We start from the raw sequence: 16,851 nt of genomic DNA, 5'->3' as shown, positions 1-16,851 counted from the left end.
GAACAGAGTGATAAAGATCTAAATACAAGGACGTGATTCATGACAGACATAACAAAAACTCCACCCCTGCTGGTTGTGCTAACCAATCAGGAAGTACCAAATAACAGGAAGTGGATACCCTTTAAAAGTCAACACTTCTTGGAACTATTCAGTCTTCCTGGAACTTTAAGTCTTACGAGTCTTCCTGGAACTTTCAGTCTAGGATGAGACTCGGTCTTACTGAAAGACTCAGTCTTACTAAAAGACTCAGTCTTACTAAAAGACTCAGTCTTACGGCGAGTCGTACAGGAACTTTCAGTTCTTACTGAAAGTCTGTTTGGAGTTCTGGCTGGGACTGCAGTCTTGCTGGAGTCTTATAGCTGAACTAAATAGCTGATGAATTGGACCATGTGCCAAGGGTCCATCCATTCCAGCGGAGTCACAGCACGCCTCGCTGTGAACTCACCCCGAGCATTAAATGCTCTCAACTTCTAAGGAAGCTTATTCTGTTGAACGAAGTACTTTGTCACCACTTCTGTCGATTCCCAGCCACTCTGACCGGAGACGCTGAAAGATGGCGTGAAATGGATCTCTGTACTGGAGCTGATTTATCTTCTGCAAAGGTAACGAGTCGTCACGCAAATCAAGTGTACCGAGGGCTGAGCTGGGGTCGGGGGAAGGGTGCCATTCTGGGTCAACACATTTTCCTTCCTCCATCTAAATCTCCTCTTTAAATCTAAAACTTCTTTTCTCCTTCTCTGTAAACCTCTTTGCCAGTAAATCAAGCTAGGTGCCTTCAGAGATGAATTATTCTCCGTCAGTACTCATATGTTGTCTTGTTATTTGAACTTGCTAAGTTTATTAATCAGAAACAGATCAGCAAATCAAGTGTACATGTTTTGATGTTAAATTTTGATTCTGTTAAATAAATGACCACATTTATTCTAATGGGTCAAAGATAAATTATGTCTCATGTCACTAATTATACACTCCACTCTCAAGTTATCTTGATCACATGGCAGAAATTTAACTCGAAAAAGAAAGAATCCGTTGTTAATTAAACAATTAATATTCTTTGTGCTTGAACTAGCCTTAAGAATAATTAATTAGTAGTGTGTCCGCAGCACAGCTGTCCTGACATCACTACATTTTTGGTGGCTCGTACGGTTTCTGAAGAGATAAATTATATGTGACCTGATATTGTGATTGTGGAAAACGCTTCATGTTGGCATATAAAAAGTCCAAGTTTTGACCTTGGTAAGACATATTTCATGGCTGTGGTGTTCAGAACGATACAATATTGTGTTGATGTTCATTTGAAGCTGGAAATTGTCATTCTGTGTGTGTGTGATTAAGCTGTAAGCAGAGAGAAAAGACGCATCATTCTGTTGAAACTCTTTCATGACCGGGGGTTCTACGGTTCCGACCCGGTTCTGATAATTGGACTCGAACGAGTCGTGTTTTAAATGGTGAGACGCTGTCTTTGAAACTGAGCGCCTACTCAGAAAGCTGCTTCTATGCTGATTCGTTACTTTCCACAGTTAATTTCTGCATTTTCGAAGCGTTAATGGGTGAAATTATCACCGGACTGTTGAAGCTAACAGCTAGTTTACATAGGTACACACGAGCTGTAATTGGTTGAGGACCGCTGTGTGAAACGTTCTGATTTGCTGAGAAGCTGGTGACGTAACGCCGTGTACGTCCACTCACTCTGGCGTCAGTGCTAAAAGCCCACCCCGATGTCCACGTGTCTGTAAAGTCACGTGACCCCGGAAATGAAGCTCGTTTTTTAAACGGAGTCTTCTTTAGTGGTTAAAAAGCTGAATAATTCCCTGAAATCGGTCCTAACCTGATGAGTTTATGACTAAAGAGCGTGTTTTGAAGAGACGCCACGTTCAAGGTTTAAATCCGTCTATAAATGCTGATTTGGACCGTGTTCGTCCATTGCTAACCGAAGCTAACGGCTAACGACCGGATGTCAACAGGATGGTTCACAGGAAGTCGTCAGTGACTCCTACCATCGAAGACGTGTAGCTACAGTCACTCTGTGGTAAAAATAAGCTTGCACCGCCACCTGCTGTGGAAAACAGAGTATAACAGTTTTTCAGAACTGAGAGCTGCAAACTCGCTTTTCATTTATTTCTAAAAAGAAGCATGTGTGTAAATAAAATGGTAATCAAGCTTGGTTTATGAGTTATTGTTTTAAATAGCAAATTCTGGTAAATTAAACTGCTTAAAGAGCATTTAAAAACTGCAAAGTTGCTCAGACTTTTAGTGAAAATTTTAGGTTTATTAATTTTAAGTGCATTTGAGTAAATAAACACTGGAATAGCCTGGTTCATTGTATTTGTTAGAATTAAGCTCATATTAAGTAACACTGCCACAGAGGCATTTACTTATAATATTCATAAATGGGGTAAAACCTAAATCAGGTGCCCAATTATTGAAAAGTTGGCTTATAACAGTTCTGTTGATGGAACTGCAGAGCTGATTAGTGTGTGAAATTCGCTGCTCACTTAAATACAAACATTTACCTGTTGAAAAACTTTAAGATTGCGACTGTTTAACCAGATAGGTTTTGCTGAACAGTAAATACGACCATGGCAGATTCAACAAAAGCTGACCATGCTGATCCTGCTCCAGGTGGTGTTAAGAAGGACTGGCTTGAGAGAGCTTTGACGCTGCTCACAGATTCCTTATCTCCATATGATGACCAGGTGGAATTCATGAACTCAACAGATTTACTGGACGAGCTTAAGAAGGTTATAGGCAGTGTCACTTCTGCAGCCATAAAGAAGTCAGGCTACGAGCAACTAGCTAAAATGGCACTCTTGCTAAAAGCTAAATATTACCTGGAGGCCAGCAGGAGTGAAGCCCTCGAGACAAATTTGATGCGCGAGACAGAGGACCGCGCAGCAACACGTGATGAGTATCTACAACTCATCGCACAGTTTCAATTTGGGAAAAAGGGAGACCTGGGAGGAAAAATTGCAACGTGAGAAGGAGTTCTCACAAGCTCAGCTGTCGTTGCAGGCAGATTCATATGAGGAAAAGCTACGTGAAGGAAAAGTAAGGTGCCAAGCACTGAGTTTAGACAATGATATTCTGCACCAACAATTGCAGCTAACATCAAAATCTCTGGACGAGTGCAAATTGGAAAGAGCGGCATTAGTCCAACAAGGTGTGCGTTTACAAAGTCAGTGTCATACATCACGTGAACGGTTAACAGCCTGTGAGGCAAAACTTGCCGCAGCCACAAATAAAACCTCTGACGAGGGGAAAAGATGTCTGGAACTCGAAGACAAACTGGGTCAGAGTCCAGGTCAACCATCGCCACCTCAAAGTGATTTTGTTGTACCTCCTACACAAAATCTCCTTATGCCACCTCCACGTGATTCTGGTGAACCACCTCCACGTGATTACTTTGTTCTGCCTCCACCAATCCCTCATCCTCCGCTCTCAATAGCGGTATTGCAAAAAATAGCAAAATATGTCCAACGCTTCGAGCCAGGGCCATTGGGTTCGACCGACACTAAGGCCTATCTGCAAGACCTTGACTTCCAACTGGGAAGCTCTCTGAACGCTACAGTTGAGGGATAAAGTAGGTTTGATCAGGCTCACTTCAGCCAGGACAGTGTTTTCTTTTATCGAGCGTCAACCAGATGCCACAAGGAAGAATTGCAGGTTGTTATGTGCTGCTCTAATTAAAGAGTATACCCCTTGCGTGGGACCTGGCGGTTATCCAGCCGCCGACAAGGTCATGCAAGGTAAGAATGAGCACCCAAGGGCATATTATTCCAGAATTTTGCAGGCTTATTTTGGTTACAGGAACGAAACCGGCATGGAGGAGGAAGAGGCATTTAAGTTCGTTTTCAGCAAAAATCTCCACCCTGATATAAGGATGTCAGTACAGATGATGGCTAATTTCAAAGAAAAAACCATCAGTGAGATTAAAAAATTGTGCTGTGAATGTCTTTGAGGCCCGTTCACAGGCCAAAACACCCCTTGAGGTGTTCCCAGGTGAGAGGATTCCTTCCCAGTCATTAGAATTGGAAGGGACGAGAGCTTCAGCTCCCCCTCCCAAGAAAGGCGAGAGGAAACGAGATTTCCCATCTGCCAAACCATAACAGGTGAGTGCCCCCTGGTTCAGACAAGATCCTAAATGGTTTCCCAAGAAACCTGAGGATGAACGAATGTACCAGAAGGGGGGCGCACCTCCTAAGAGTAAAAATGATGGCACCCAAGGTAACCCATACAACCAGGGATCCCACCAGGAACCCCAGAGGAGGGGGCCTGCTCCCCGTCCACGTCGGCCTGGACAGTCTGAGACAAAAAAGAAACAGCAGCGGGTCCAGGAAAAGAGCCCCGGACCTCTGAGCTCGGACGAGACAGAGAGTGTGCGTCGGTTCTTGGAAATGTTGAAAGGTATTGCCACAGCCAAACAACCTGACGTGTTGTGTGGCAATATCATTGCTAATGAGTCAGAACACACAAACAACACAGTTACTGCTGTCACAGACAGTCACCATGACATTGTTGTTGTTGTAAACTCTGACAACCCCTCACCAGAAAATGTGTGGGGGGGTACACTCACACGTCACCGACGGTGACCCGTCACAAACTGAAACCTCAGAAACAGCAACAGCTGTGCTGACAGTTCAGACAAATCAAGGTGACACAAACAACAACGTTGCCGCTGTCACGGACAGCCACCAGGACCTTGTTGTTACAAACAATGAGAGCCCCTCAACACACAGAGAGCGAGTGATCTCATACATCAATGACGGGGGCCCGTCAAAAACCGAACTCTCAGGAGCAACAGCGACTGCACCAACGGTTCGGATAAACAAGGATTACACAGACAGAGGTAAACGTAAGAAGAAACGTTGGCCAAAACCTACAAGGTTCCTGTGGAACCTTATCAGAAAGGGGGTCGCTAAAAAAGCTTACCTGTCAATCACACTTGAAGGGGTCCTCACACATGAAGCCCTACTGGACGGTGGAGCCGACATAACTATTATGTCAGCCAAACTGTTTGAGGAGTTCAGGACTGCCGCTAACGGTGTTCACAGGGAAATACCTCTCATAGAACATGCTATAGAAATACAGGGCCTTGCAGAGGCGAGGACAACCCTAATAGCCATTGCCATGGTTCACATGCAGGTTGGCGAGATGACACTATACCACCCAGTACATGTGTCTACGGTTGACTCATTCCCATTTTTGATTGGCCAGGATTTTATAAATCGCTTTGACGCGATTATAGATTATGGTGAACAGACAATGTGGGCTAGAGTGAGCAAACCCCTGCCAATACTCATGCTTCCTGAGGCGGTCACAGACTGCCCAACAGCAGGCACCACAGAAGGCACAGAGGACTTCTCAGCAGAGAACACAGTCCCGGTAATTAAGCCTTTAAAAGCATGTGAAACCGAAGAGACCCAACTGGTGGACCCAACTCTGACCGAACAAGAAAGCCTCCTCTGCGAGCTGAGACAGTCAGAGCCCACCGGATACTACCTACCATTGGTAGTTAAAGGTGTAGAGATCCAAGGATCCAACACCGAAGATGCTGTACTGTCGCTGTGGACAGATAAATCAGCTATTAACGAAGCTTTCTATGAAACATTGGTTAAAAAACATTTGGGTCCAGTTCTGATCGAGAAAGCTTTCCACTTTCCATTGTATCCCAACAGTTCACGAGTGATGACTGTGAGAGGAGTCATTAACCTGAAACTGATCTGGAACCAACGGGAACTGGTCCACCCATTCCTCGTGGCCCCAGACTTACCACATGCAACCTACATAGGCTCTGACATCTTGGTAAGATTAGGTGTCCGAGTGGACACCAGCCACAATGTACTGTGGTCACTAAAACCAGCCACAAAGGATCCTCCTGTGCTAGACACAGCAAACCTTACGACTGGACAGACCATTCCAGGGGTCTGCCATGTTGCTAACAACCAAAACACTTCAGTACCAACTCGGGTAACAAACCTAATGGTACGAGTCCACATCGTGGCTGGACAAGCTATTAGCCTTAAACAGACGTACTTTCAACCATCTCCTACATTTTTTGAACTGGGACTGTCCATTGAGAGGCCGCAAGCCAAGTGAGCCTTGACTCCAGAACCACATCTGTTGCTGTGTGCAACACAGGCACAGAGGAGGTACTGATCCCAAAAAACACAAAGCTAGGATGGTTGATCTCCACAGATTTTCATGATTTTGAACTAGGCATTCCATTTCTGGGAGGACTCCCAGACAACCTGGTATCAAATCAAGAGACTTGTCCAATTTGGTTCACGAAACCAACACAGGCCATAGCTCTCTTCTAAACCAATGATGTCGATTTAGGACCTCAAACCTATAGTGTCCTACCTATAGACAGGTCTAACGACACAGAAAGGGACTCACTGGAGCTCCCCAAACATCAAGAACCCTTAGCAATCTCTTCACAGATTGAACAGGTGGTCGCCCAAGCTGACGCCCTGACGACTGATGAAGAAAGGGACAAACTCCGCCAAGTTCTCCTGAAATATGAGGTCATTCTCGACTGACTCAATGGATTGTGGGTTGACCTCGCTCCACACAGTGAACATCCCAACTCCACCAAACTCACCGCCTACATTTTTCAGACAATACAATATTCCCCTGGAAGCACATCAACCTGTCAAGGAAATCATTGATGACATTTTACATAAATGCATAATCAGACATTGTAATAGCACCTACTCTGCGCCTTTATGGCCAGTTTTGAAACCAAATGGTAAGTGGAGACTTACCATAGACTACAGAAAGCTAAACAAACAAGTTCCTTTATCCAGGTGGCCAATGACCCAGATCCAACAGGAACTACCCAAGGTCACCAATGGTAAGTACTTTTCCACCCTCGACGTCGCCTCTGGTTTTTGGACCATTCCTGTGCGCGCCGAGGACCAACACAAACTAGCTTTCACTTTTGGTAGCCGACACTACACCTTCACTAGGTGTCCCTTTGGCTACGCTAACTCACTAGCTGAGTTCAACATCTTTTTGAACAAGGCATGTCCAGACGCCCACAAACGTGGGACACTGATCTACGTGGACGATGTCCTTTTGAGGCAGCCAACACTGGACTCACACTTGGCTGAGATCGACCACTTTCTGAGTCAATTGACTACTGCTGGTGCTAAAATCTCACTGTCAAAATGCCAGTGGTACAGGACCAAGGTGGACTACGTTGGCCTACAAGTAGGTCCAGACGGAGTACAACCACAATTGACTCGCACCCAAGGCCTAGACAATCTCAAAGTCCTCACCAATCTCAGAGAACTACAAAGTTTTCTGGGCGTGTGTAACTACTCATGCCAATTCATAGAGAACTATGCAGACCTTGCAAAACCACTGACTGAACTCTTAAAGAAAAATGTCCCATTTGTCTGGACTGATAACCAACAGCAGGCAATGAACGCTCTCAGGGACAGACTCAAGTCAGCCCCATGTCTAGTCTATCCAGACTACAGCAAAGAGTTTCACTTGGAAGTGTGCTTCTCAGCTCACTGCATAAGTAAAGGTCTGTACCAGATGCACGACAAAGACAAGCATGTGGTGGCCTATGCCAGTAAGACAATGGCAGGCCCCGAATTAAAGTTCTCAGACTGTGAGAAAGCTCTACTGACCACTGTGTGGGCAGTTAAACACTTCTCCAGTTACATAGGTGGACAAAAAGTCATTGTTGAAACACAACACCAGCCAGTAACTTTCCTGAATAGCCAACGCATCAGAGATGGTGTGGTGACGAACTCACGGGTAGCCACGTGGCTCATGGCGCTTCAAAGTTTTGACCTAGACATCCGTTACGGACAAAACAAGAAGTCACATTTGGGCACCGACCTGGCACTCTGCCAGGACTGGCTCTGATTAATAAAACTTGGCACGTTTTACTTAATAAAAAACAACAGACATTTCTGAAGATATCTGGATTAATTACTGGCAAGATAGAAGAGTTTTAAAGATGGGAAATTAAGGAGTTTAAATGGAGAGAAAAGATGGATGAGGAAAGTGTGTTGACGAGGAATGGCACCCTTCATCCGACCCCAGCTCAGCCCTGATACACTCGGTAGTGAAGCGACTCGTTACCTTTGCAGAAGATAGGTCAGCTCCGGTACGGAGTTCCATTTCAACGCTACCTTTCAGCGTCTCCTTAGGATGGCTGAGAATCGGCCGAAGTAGTGACGGTACTCCGTTCAACAACACGCTCACCTCCCGGGTGAACTCACACCGAGCTGTGAGTCTGGCGGAGTTTCCACTCAGATGTGGAAGGCTCCATAATCCCAACTAGACTCGGAAGAACTCCTAGGAACTCCAGCCGAACTCTATCAGAACCAGAAGAAGTCACGGAACCAACTCAACTCCAGAACTTTCTCTAGAACTAGAACCTTCAGAACTAGAACTTTCCTTCCAAACTAGCTGGAACTAGGAAGTGTCTACTTTTAAAGAGTTTTGCTTCCGGTCACTTTTGGGAAGTCCTGTTTGGTTGAAAGAACCAACAGGGGTGTGGTTTTATTGACGTCAGAGGGTCATTACAAGTCAGAAAAACAGCAGAGATGTTTAGGAACAGACAGAGAAATGTTTTGACGAAGAGAGAAAAACTACAGGTGTCAGTTCTCTTGTTCCTGTCTGAGAGCTTTAAAAACAAGACAGTTCGTTCCAATAACTTGTTTGCGACTGTCTCCGACTTTTGACCGACATCACTCCTTTCTCATTTCAGACAGAAGATCAAAAATGCATAATTACTTTGTAACATAGACATTTAACTTGATTTCTACTTTGAATGAGGATTAAAAAATCATTAATACTGTTTCACAGTTGATTTAAAATAAGTGGTTCATTTCAACATTTAACATGGTATGAACTAAACACACTTGATTATCAAGATATTGTAAAATAGTAATGATAATATGAAAAAGAGAGTGTTCTTTCAATTGATTAGTTCAGGATACAATTAGAAAGTCTCTGGATGAGCTAATTTGTATTTCTGGATTCAAATCAATGAAATAACAGTTCCTGTCCCATGAAGGTCTTCAGAGGCAGGTTTTGACCGGAGGCCAAGTTCACTACATTCGTCTAAAGGGACAACAGACAATTAAACCAAACTATATTTTGCCATGTAAAGCTAACTTAAACCAAGTTAGGAATGGAAGAATAGTTTGGAATGTCCTTCTATAGGTATAAATCCCTATATATAATTTTTTAGCATGACCCACCCTTTAACTGGTATCTGTAGCTGATCTGAACCATGATAGCTTACACACCAGGTGCATATAGGTTAAGGTCTTATGTAAAATCCCACTCATAAGCCCAACTAAAACCACATAAAACACATAAGAACCAGAATGGCATCCACTGGGAACCACCAGCAACAACCTTCGCTGAAGGGACCTACAACTCCAACGTGGGTCTCCAAACTCCATCCAATGGTTGCCTCTTCAGTTCAATCGAGGGAACCCCCTCTACATGCTGATCAATCAACACCTCCAATCGTTGTGGATTTACCATTGTGGATTATATGACTTTTTCCAATGGATTACAGACTTTGTTTCCAAGGGGTTAAAGCTTTGCTGCAATGGAAATACCAACAACATTATGGATTTACCATAACCGTTGTGGGATTATCTTCTTTGACTTTTGTTTTCCTCTTGCTGGATTACATCAAGATCAAGGAAATTCGGAGGTGTAAGTTCATGTTGGAATTCATCCCCATGGACAGGTGATGATTTGCAAAGGGGGGACTGTAGTGAACTAGACCTCTGACATCAATCTGTCTCTGAAAACCTTAAGGGGACAGGAACTGTTATTTCATTGATTTGAATCCAGAAATACAAATTATTTCATCAAGTGACTATTTAACTGTATCCTGAATTATTCAATTGAAAGAACACTCTTCTTTTTTATATTATCATTACTATTTTACAATATCTTGATAATCAAAAGTGTGTTTAGTTCATACCATTTCTAATGTTGAAGTAAACCACACATTTAAATCAACAGTGAAACAGTATTAATGATTTTTAAACCTCATTAGACTTAGATCATACAAGCTAAATGTCTATTTACGAAGTAAGTGTGCTTTTAGTCTTCTGTCTGAATGAGGAGTGGATTTGAGGTCGGTCAAAAGTCAGAGAACAAGTTATGAGAACAAAGTGCCTTGTTTTAGAACTCTCAGACAGTAAATAAGGAATTGGCTGGCACCTGCGAGTCTCACTTCTTCAAACTATTTTCCTGTCTGTACTAACCGTTCTTAAAAACATTTCTGCTGTCTGTTGACTTCTAATAACCCTCTGACATCACAAAAACTCCATCCCTGTTGGTTGTGCTAACCAGTCAGGAAGTACCAAATAACAGGAAGTGGATACCCTTTAAAAGTCAACACTTCTTAGAACTATTCAGTCTTATTGGAACGTTAAGTCTTACGAATCTTCCTGGAACTTTCAGTCTAGGATGAGACTCAGTCTTACTGAAAGACTCAGTCTTATAGCGAGTCGTACAGGAACTTTCAGTTCTTACTGAAAGTCTGTTTGGAGTTCTGGCTGGGACTGCAGTCTTGCTGGAGTCTTACAGCTGAACTAAATAGCTGATGAATTGGACCATGTGCCAAGGGTCCATCCATTCCAGCGGAGTCACAGCATGCCTCGCTGTGAACTCACCCCGAGCATTAAATGCTCTCAACTTCTAAGGAAGCTTATTCTGTTGAACGGAGTACTTCGTCACGACTTCTGACGATTCCCAGCCACTCTGACCGGAGACGCTCAAAGATGGCGTGAAATGGATCTCTGTACCGGAGCTGATTTATCTTCTGCAAAGGTAACGAGTCGTCACGCGAATCAAGTGTACTGAGGGCTGAGCTGGGGTCTGAGGAAGGGTGCCATTCCGGGTCAACACATTTTCCTTCTTCCATCTAAATCTCCTCTTTAAATCTAAAACTTCTTTACTCCTTCTCTGTAAACCTCTTTGCCAGTAAATCAAGCTAGGTGCCTTCAGAGATGAATTATTCTCCATCAGTAAGCATCTGTTGTCTTGTTATTTGAACTTGCTAAGTCTATTAATCTGAAACAGATCGCAAATCAAGTGTACATGTTTTGATGTTAAATTTTGATTCTGTTAAATAAATGACCGCATTTATTCTGATGGGTCAAAGATAAATTACGTCTCATGTCACTAATTATACACTCCACTCTCAAGTTATCTTGATCACATGGCAGAAATTTAACTCGAAAAAGAAATAATCCGTTGTTAATTAAACAATTAATATTCTTTGTGCTTGAACTAGCCTTAAGAATAATTAATTAGTAGTGTGTCCGCAGCACAGCTGTCCTGACGTCACTACACTCTTCTTTCAAGTGCATATCTCCACATCTCCAAGTTCTCTTCCACCTGTTCCCTGTTCTCACCACAGATCACAATGTTATCTGCAAACATTATCGTACATGGGGATTATTGCCTGACCTCATCTGTTAGTCTGTCCATCACTAGAGCAAACAAGAAGGGGCTCAGAGCCGATCCTTGATGCAATCCCATCTCCACCTTGAAGCTATCTGTCATTCTTACCGCACATCTCACCACTGTCCTGCTGTCTTCATACAGGTCCTGTACCAGTCTAACATACTTTTCTACTGCTCCACATTTCCTCATGCAATACTACACCTCCTCCCTCAACAATCTGTCATATGCTTATTCTAAATCCACAAAGACACAATGGAGTTCTTTCTGACCCTCTCTGTACTTCTTCATCAGCATTCTCAAAGCAAAGATGGCATCTGTGGTGCTCTTTCTTGGCATAAAACCATACTACTGCTCACAGATAGTCACCTCTCGTCTAAGTCTTGCTTCCACAACTCTCTCCCAGATTTTCATCATGTGCATAGGCGTAGCCAGGATTTTATGAGGGGCGGTTCGTTTGAAGAAAAAGTGGACCTGTAGGACTACTCTGATTGGTTCATTGGCGGTGGTACACATAACTTCAAATGTGTAAACAAGCTAATTAGCTAGCTAGTTAAAACACTGCTGTGTGAGGTAAATCTGTGTTACCAAATAGGCGGTTGTGAGTGGAGAAAGAGCAACACACTGAGAGGGGAATAGCGTGTGTGTCCAGTCTTCTATTCAGAACTCATCCCAGACACGAACGAACACTTCGGTACTCCCGAGTCCCGCCCGAACATACACAAAAAAAAAAAAAAACACCGAAGAAGAATGAAAGACGTCATCCTCTTAAAGGCACAGTACCACTCCTTAACTCTAACAACATAAATGCAAACTAAGCCCGCAAATAATAACATTACTTCAATTGCAAAAATAACTCATCTTTTTACTTTGCTTTGTTAGACATTGTTTTTTATGAATGAAATTAATGAATTGAAAAATACAATACAATCCACATCTACACATAAAAAAATGACACTATAGAGTAAGATTAAAATTTCTCAAGACAAATGTAGTTTTGCAAAACCTTTTTTTTTTACAATGCATAAGACAGTTTTGTCCAACATCTTATATCTCTGGATAGACAAGTGAGTCCAGCTCCATCCTCCTCGAGTGTTTGTTTGCAAACACATCAACAACTCTGTCAAGGTCAATGTGTTTGCTGTAGTGAATGTGAAGTAGTGCCAGTGATGAGAGACGCTCCTTCCCCATTGATGCCCGCATGTAGCTGTTCAGTCGACGAAGGGCACTGGCACTGCGCTCACACTCGCAGGAGGTGACAGGGAGTGTGCAGGCCAGTTGAAGTAGGACATGCAGGTTGGGGTACAGGTCTCGGTCACACTCTTTAATGGAACCTGCAGGGGTGTTCGGCCTCTGTGACCCAGGCACTCTGCCATACCTAGCAGAACAATTTAAACAAAAATGTTCTGTATAGCAATGTTGTAACATTCAATTTCTAAAATGGGCTTCTCAGGTGCTTAACTTCAAAATAACTTACTTCAACTTCCACCTTGTAATCTCTTGGTCAACAAGTTCTGGACTGGGTAGGTCTTCGGCATACATGCTCACAATCTCTGTGGTGTCGAGATGACGATTGCATATCACAGATGGCACTAGTCCCAACAAGGAGCTAGCTGTGGCAGACAGGGCTGAGTACAAGAAAGAAACTTTGTAAGAAACATACTTAAGTTTCAAGTTTTATATGTAATTTTTAACTTATCTGTAATTTTTTAAAATGTATTAAATTTTTATTTGTATGCTCTATGACCTCTGTAATATGTACACAATTGTTCAAAAGTTTTGGGTCAACCAATTAACATGTATTTTACCAAGAAAGCTCACACTTATGTAGTCAAATTAGTTTCAAAATGAAAAGAAAATATGTTCATCAAATTGATCAATTTGGACTGACTAACAGAAAATGCCACTGGAACACAGGAGTGATGGCTGAATAAAAAGAGAGTCAAGTGTGTATGCCTATATAATGTTTCTCCACCAGAGGGCGCACTGCAAAGGCTGAAAAAAAATCCTTGGGTCTTTGAAAAGTGGTGGTGGCTTCATACAAAATTAGTTTTTTTTATGCTTTTTAACATTAAAATGATATTATACATGAAAAATAAAGTTGATATTGCTTTAAAAACACCCATTTCCAGACATAACAGTCATTCACTGCATTGACTGTAGTTCTGATTACTTTTGTTATTTTAATTGCATAAAATTGTGATGTTTATTACAAAAATGTTTTGCCAGCAGATTCAGCATTACATGTATGCATATTGTCATTTATCCTAAGAAGATTATTACTACTATATTTCTTCAGCACTAGATGTTATTGATAAAAAAAATATGTATGAAAACAAAAATGCTAATAGTCTGGGGAAAAACAAAAACGTTGTAAAACAACCTTCATAATATGTATATAAAATAAAAAGTCTCAAAAGTGCAAGTTGACTTAACAATTTTCCTTTTAAAAATAAATTTCTTAATTGGAGTTAGAGATCATGAGTGAGTGTATTTGGTTTAAAATGTTCAAACAACATGCAAACAGATGGCATATCCAGTTACAGAGTCAAGTAGTTAGATGTTTGTAAATCTTCACAAGAGTAAAATTCTTACAAGAAAATTGAGCTTCCAGGTTTGTTATGATGTTGGTTGGTTCAAGGTTGGTATCCAGCACAGAAACCTGAAAAACAGTTTTTCTGAATGTTTGTTCTTTTGAAAAATTATCCAAACATTTATTTTTCACCATATTCAACACTGCTAAGTTATTGTATACATGTATCCTGTCCAAACTAAGCCTGAGGCCTGTAGCTTTTGTTTAGAAAAAACATGGACGCTCCGTTTCAGGCTTCCTGTGATTAACTGTGTCCTATCACTGTAAACTTAGCTTTAGGGATAGAATGGGGGTGACACTGGTACCAATTTCAGATAAATTACTGTTCCCAACATGGCGGAAATAGACAAAAACAAGGAAAAAAAACATGGCGAAAATCGTCGTCACAAACTTAGCTTAGCTATAGCATGTTTTAGCATTATCCCATATCTTATAAAAACGTGACCCACTTCTAATCTCTCTAACATCAAACGGTACTACTTTAAATACACAAATGAACAGTTGAATCAAAAACCACAATGTAATTTTACCGTTTGAATCCACCGTGTTGCCTTCCAAGCCAGGACAGAGTGAACGTCGTCTTCACCTCGCAGTTCTATATCTCGCGGGAGTTGTAGGTGGGACTTCATTGGCAAAGTGGGCGGTTCGTTCGAACCCCCCGAACCCCCCCTGGCTACGCGCATGATGTGGCTCATCAACTTAACTCCCCTGTAGTTGCTACAACTCTGTACATCACCCTTGTTTTTAAAAATGGGCACCAGCACACTTCTTCTCCATTCCTGGGGTATTTTCTCACCCTCAAATATGCCATTGAATATGAGTCAAAAACCTCACTGCCATCTCTCCAAGACATTTCCAAACCTCCACTGGTATGTCATCAGGTCCTACTGCCTTCCCCTTCTTCATTCTTTTCAGAGCTTTCCGGACTTCACCCTCACTAATCTTTCCCACTTCCTGGTCCACAGTTTCTATGACCTCTACTCTTCTTTCTCTTTCATTCTCTTCATTCATTAGCTCCTCAAAGTACTCCTTCCATCTTCCCGTCACACTCTCTTCACATGTTAGAACATTACCATTCCTATCTTTAATAAGCCTAACCTGCTGCACATCCTTTCTAGCCTGATCCCTCTGTCTTGCCAATCGGTACAAGTCCTTCTCGCCCTCTTTAGTGTCCAGTCTCCCATACAACTCAACGTACGCCCTCTGCTTTGCCTTAGCTACTTCCCTCTTTGCTCTACGTCCCATCTCCTTATATTCCTTCTCCTCTCTTCAGTCCTCTCACTGTCATATTTCTTCTTGGCTAATCTCTTTCTTTGAACGGCGTCCTGCACTTCACTATTCCACCACCAGGTTTCCTTATCACCCATTATCTGTCCAGATGACTCACCAAATACCTTTCTACCTGTCTTTCTAATTACCTTGTAGTAGCCCAGTTATTTGGAAGCTTTTTTCTTACCACCCAGAGCCTTTAACAGCTCCTCTCCTCTGAATTTCTCACAATATGCTTCCATGCTTCTTTTTTCAGCTTCCACCTTTTGGTCTTCTTCTCTGATTTTACTCTTTGTCTCTTCTTCACAACAACAGTCATTCTACACACAACCATTCCAAGGCTGTCTGGCCATGCTCTCCCCTGCCACAACCTTACAGTTTCCAATCTCCATTAGGTTTCCTCTTCTACACAGAATGTAGTCGACCTGCATATTCCTTCCTCCACTCTTATAGCTCACTCTATGTTCTTCCCTCATTTGGAAATAAATGTTGACTACAACCATTTCCATTCTCTTGGCAAAATCCACCACCATCAGTCCTTCTTGGTTTCTTTCCTTGACACCAAACCTACCCATCACTTCCTCATCCCCTCTGTTTCTTTCACCAACATGTCCATTCAGGTCTGCTCCGATCACCACTCTTTCCTCCCTGGGAATACTCTCTATCACGTCATCCAGATCTTTCCAAAATGTATCTTTCTCCTCATCACATCCAACCTGTTGAGCATAACCACTGATGATGTTTAGCATCAGACCTTCTACTTCTACCTTCAGGCACATCACTGTATCTGACACTCTCTTCACCTCTACTACATTATTTGCCAACTCGTCCTTTAGGACCACCCCTACTCCATTTTTCTTTCTATCCATACCATGGTAAAACAGTTTGAACCCTGCTCCAATGCTGCAAGTCTTGCTGCCCTTTCACTTGGTCTCTTGGACACATAAAACATCTACCTTTCTTCTCTGCATCATGTCAGCCAGCTCTGTACCTTTGCTTGTCATTGTCCCCACATTTAGAGTTGTAACCCTCAGTCTTACATTCTTCACTTTCCTCTTCTTCCTCTGTCTCCTGACACGTTTCCCTCCTCGTGGTCTTCGACTAAGTCAGTGGGTCCGTATTCTCACTTTTCTTGGGGGAATAAGTTCAGTTCAGTTGTGTGTGTGTGTGTGTGTGTGTGTGTGTGTGTCAGGGCTTGGAGACTTGGTTCTCTTTTTCTAGCTCTTGACTGTTTTGTGTAAGGCCACTTGCCCTGACAAAGTGGGGAGGCTTATCGAGTCACTAGTCTTGATACAGTGAGGGTAGTCAGGTCACTTGTCCTGACAAAGTGGGGGGCTTTCGTCGACCAGATCGAGATCCCGACTTGGTCCTTTGATCGGTTCGGCTCTTCTGCTGGGGTGTAGGGGTGCAGAATTTTTTTTTTTTTTTTAAAGAATCTAGATTCTTAGTCCTGGTGATTCTGAATTGTTTCATTGTTTCTATAGGCCCATAAATGGATTTTAAAATGCGTTTGTTTTATATTTTTTCCT

The 16,851-nt window shown here is 42.5% G+C and overlaps 1 long non-coding RNA gene across 1 annotated transcript; it reads right to left on the bottom strand.

The window, feature by feature from the left end:
* Nucleotides 1-12,304: 12,304 nt before the first annotated feature.
* Nucleotides 12,305-14,721, bottom strand: LOC119416424. The gene is made up of 3 exons (XR_005187091.1): nt 14,584-14,721; nt 12,938-13,088; nt 12,305-12,838 (listed from the first exon to the last, which is right to left on the bottom strand). It is a non-coding gene; the product is annotated as an uncharacterized LOC119416424 (long non-coding RNA).
* Nucleotides 14,722-16,851: the final 2,130 nt, after the last annotated feature.

The sequence above is a fragment of the Nematolebias whitei genome, chromosome 10 (assembly GCF_014905685.2).
Source record: "Nematolebias whitei isolate Nwh7 chromosome 10, NemWhi1, whole genome shotgun sequence".
Classification (NCBI taxonomy): Eukaryota; Metazoa; Chordata; class Actinopteri; order Cyprinodontiformes; family Rivulidae; genus Nematolebias; species Nematolebias whitei.
Note: the sequence above shows the minus strand (reverse complement) of the source record. Positions and strands in the feature narration are given on the sequence as shown.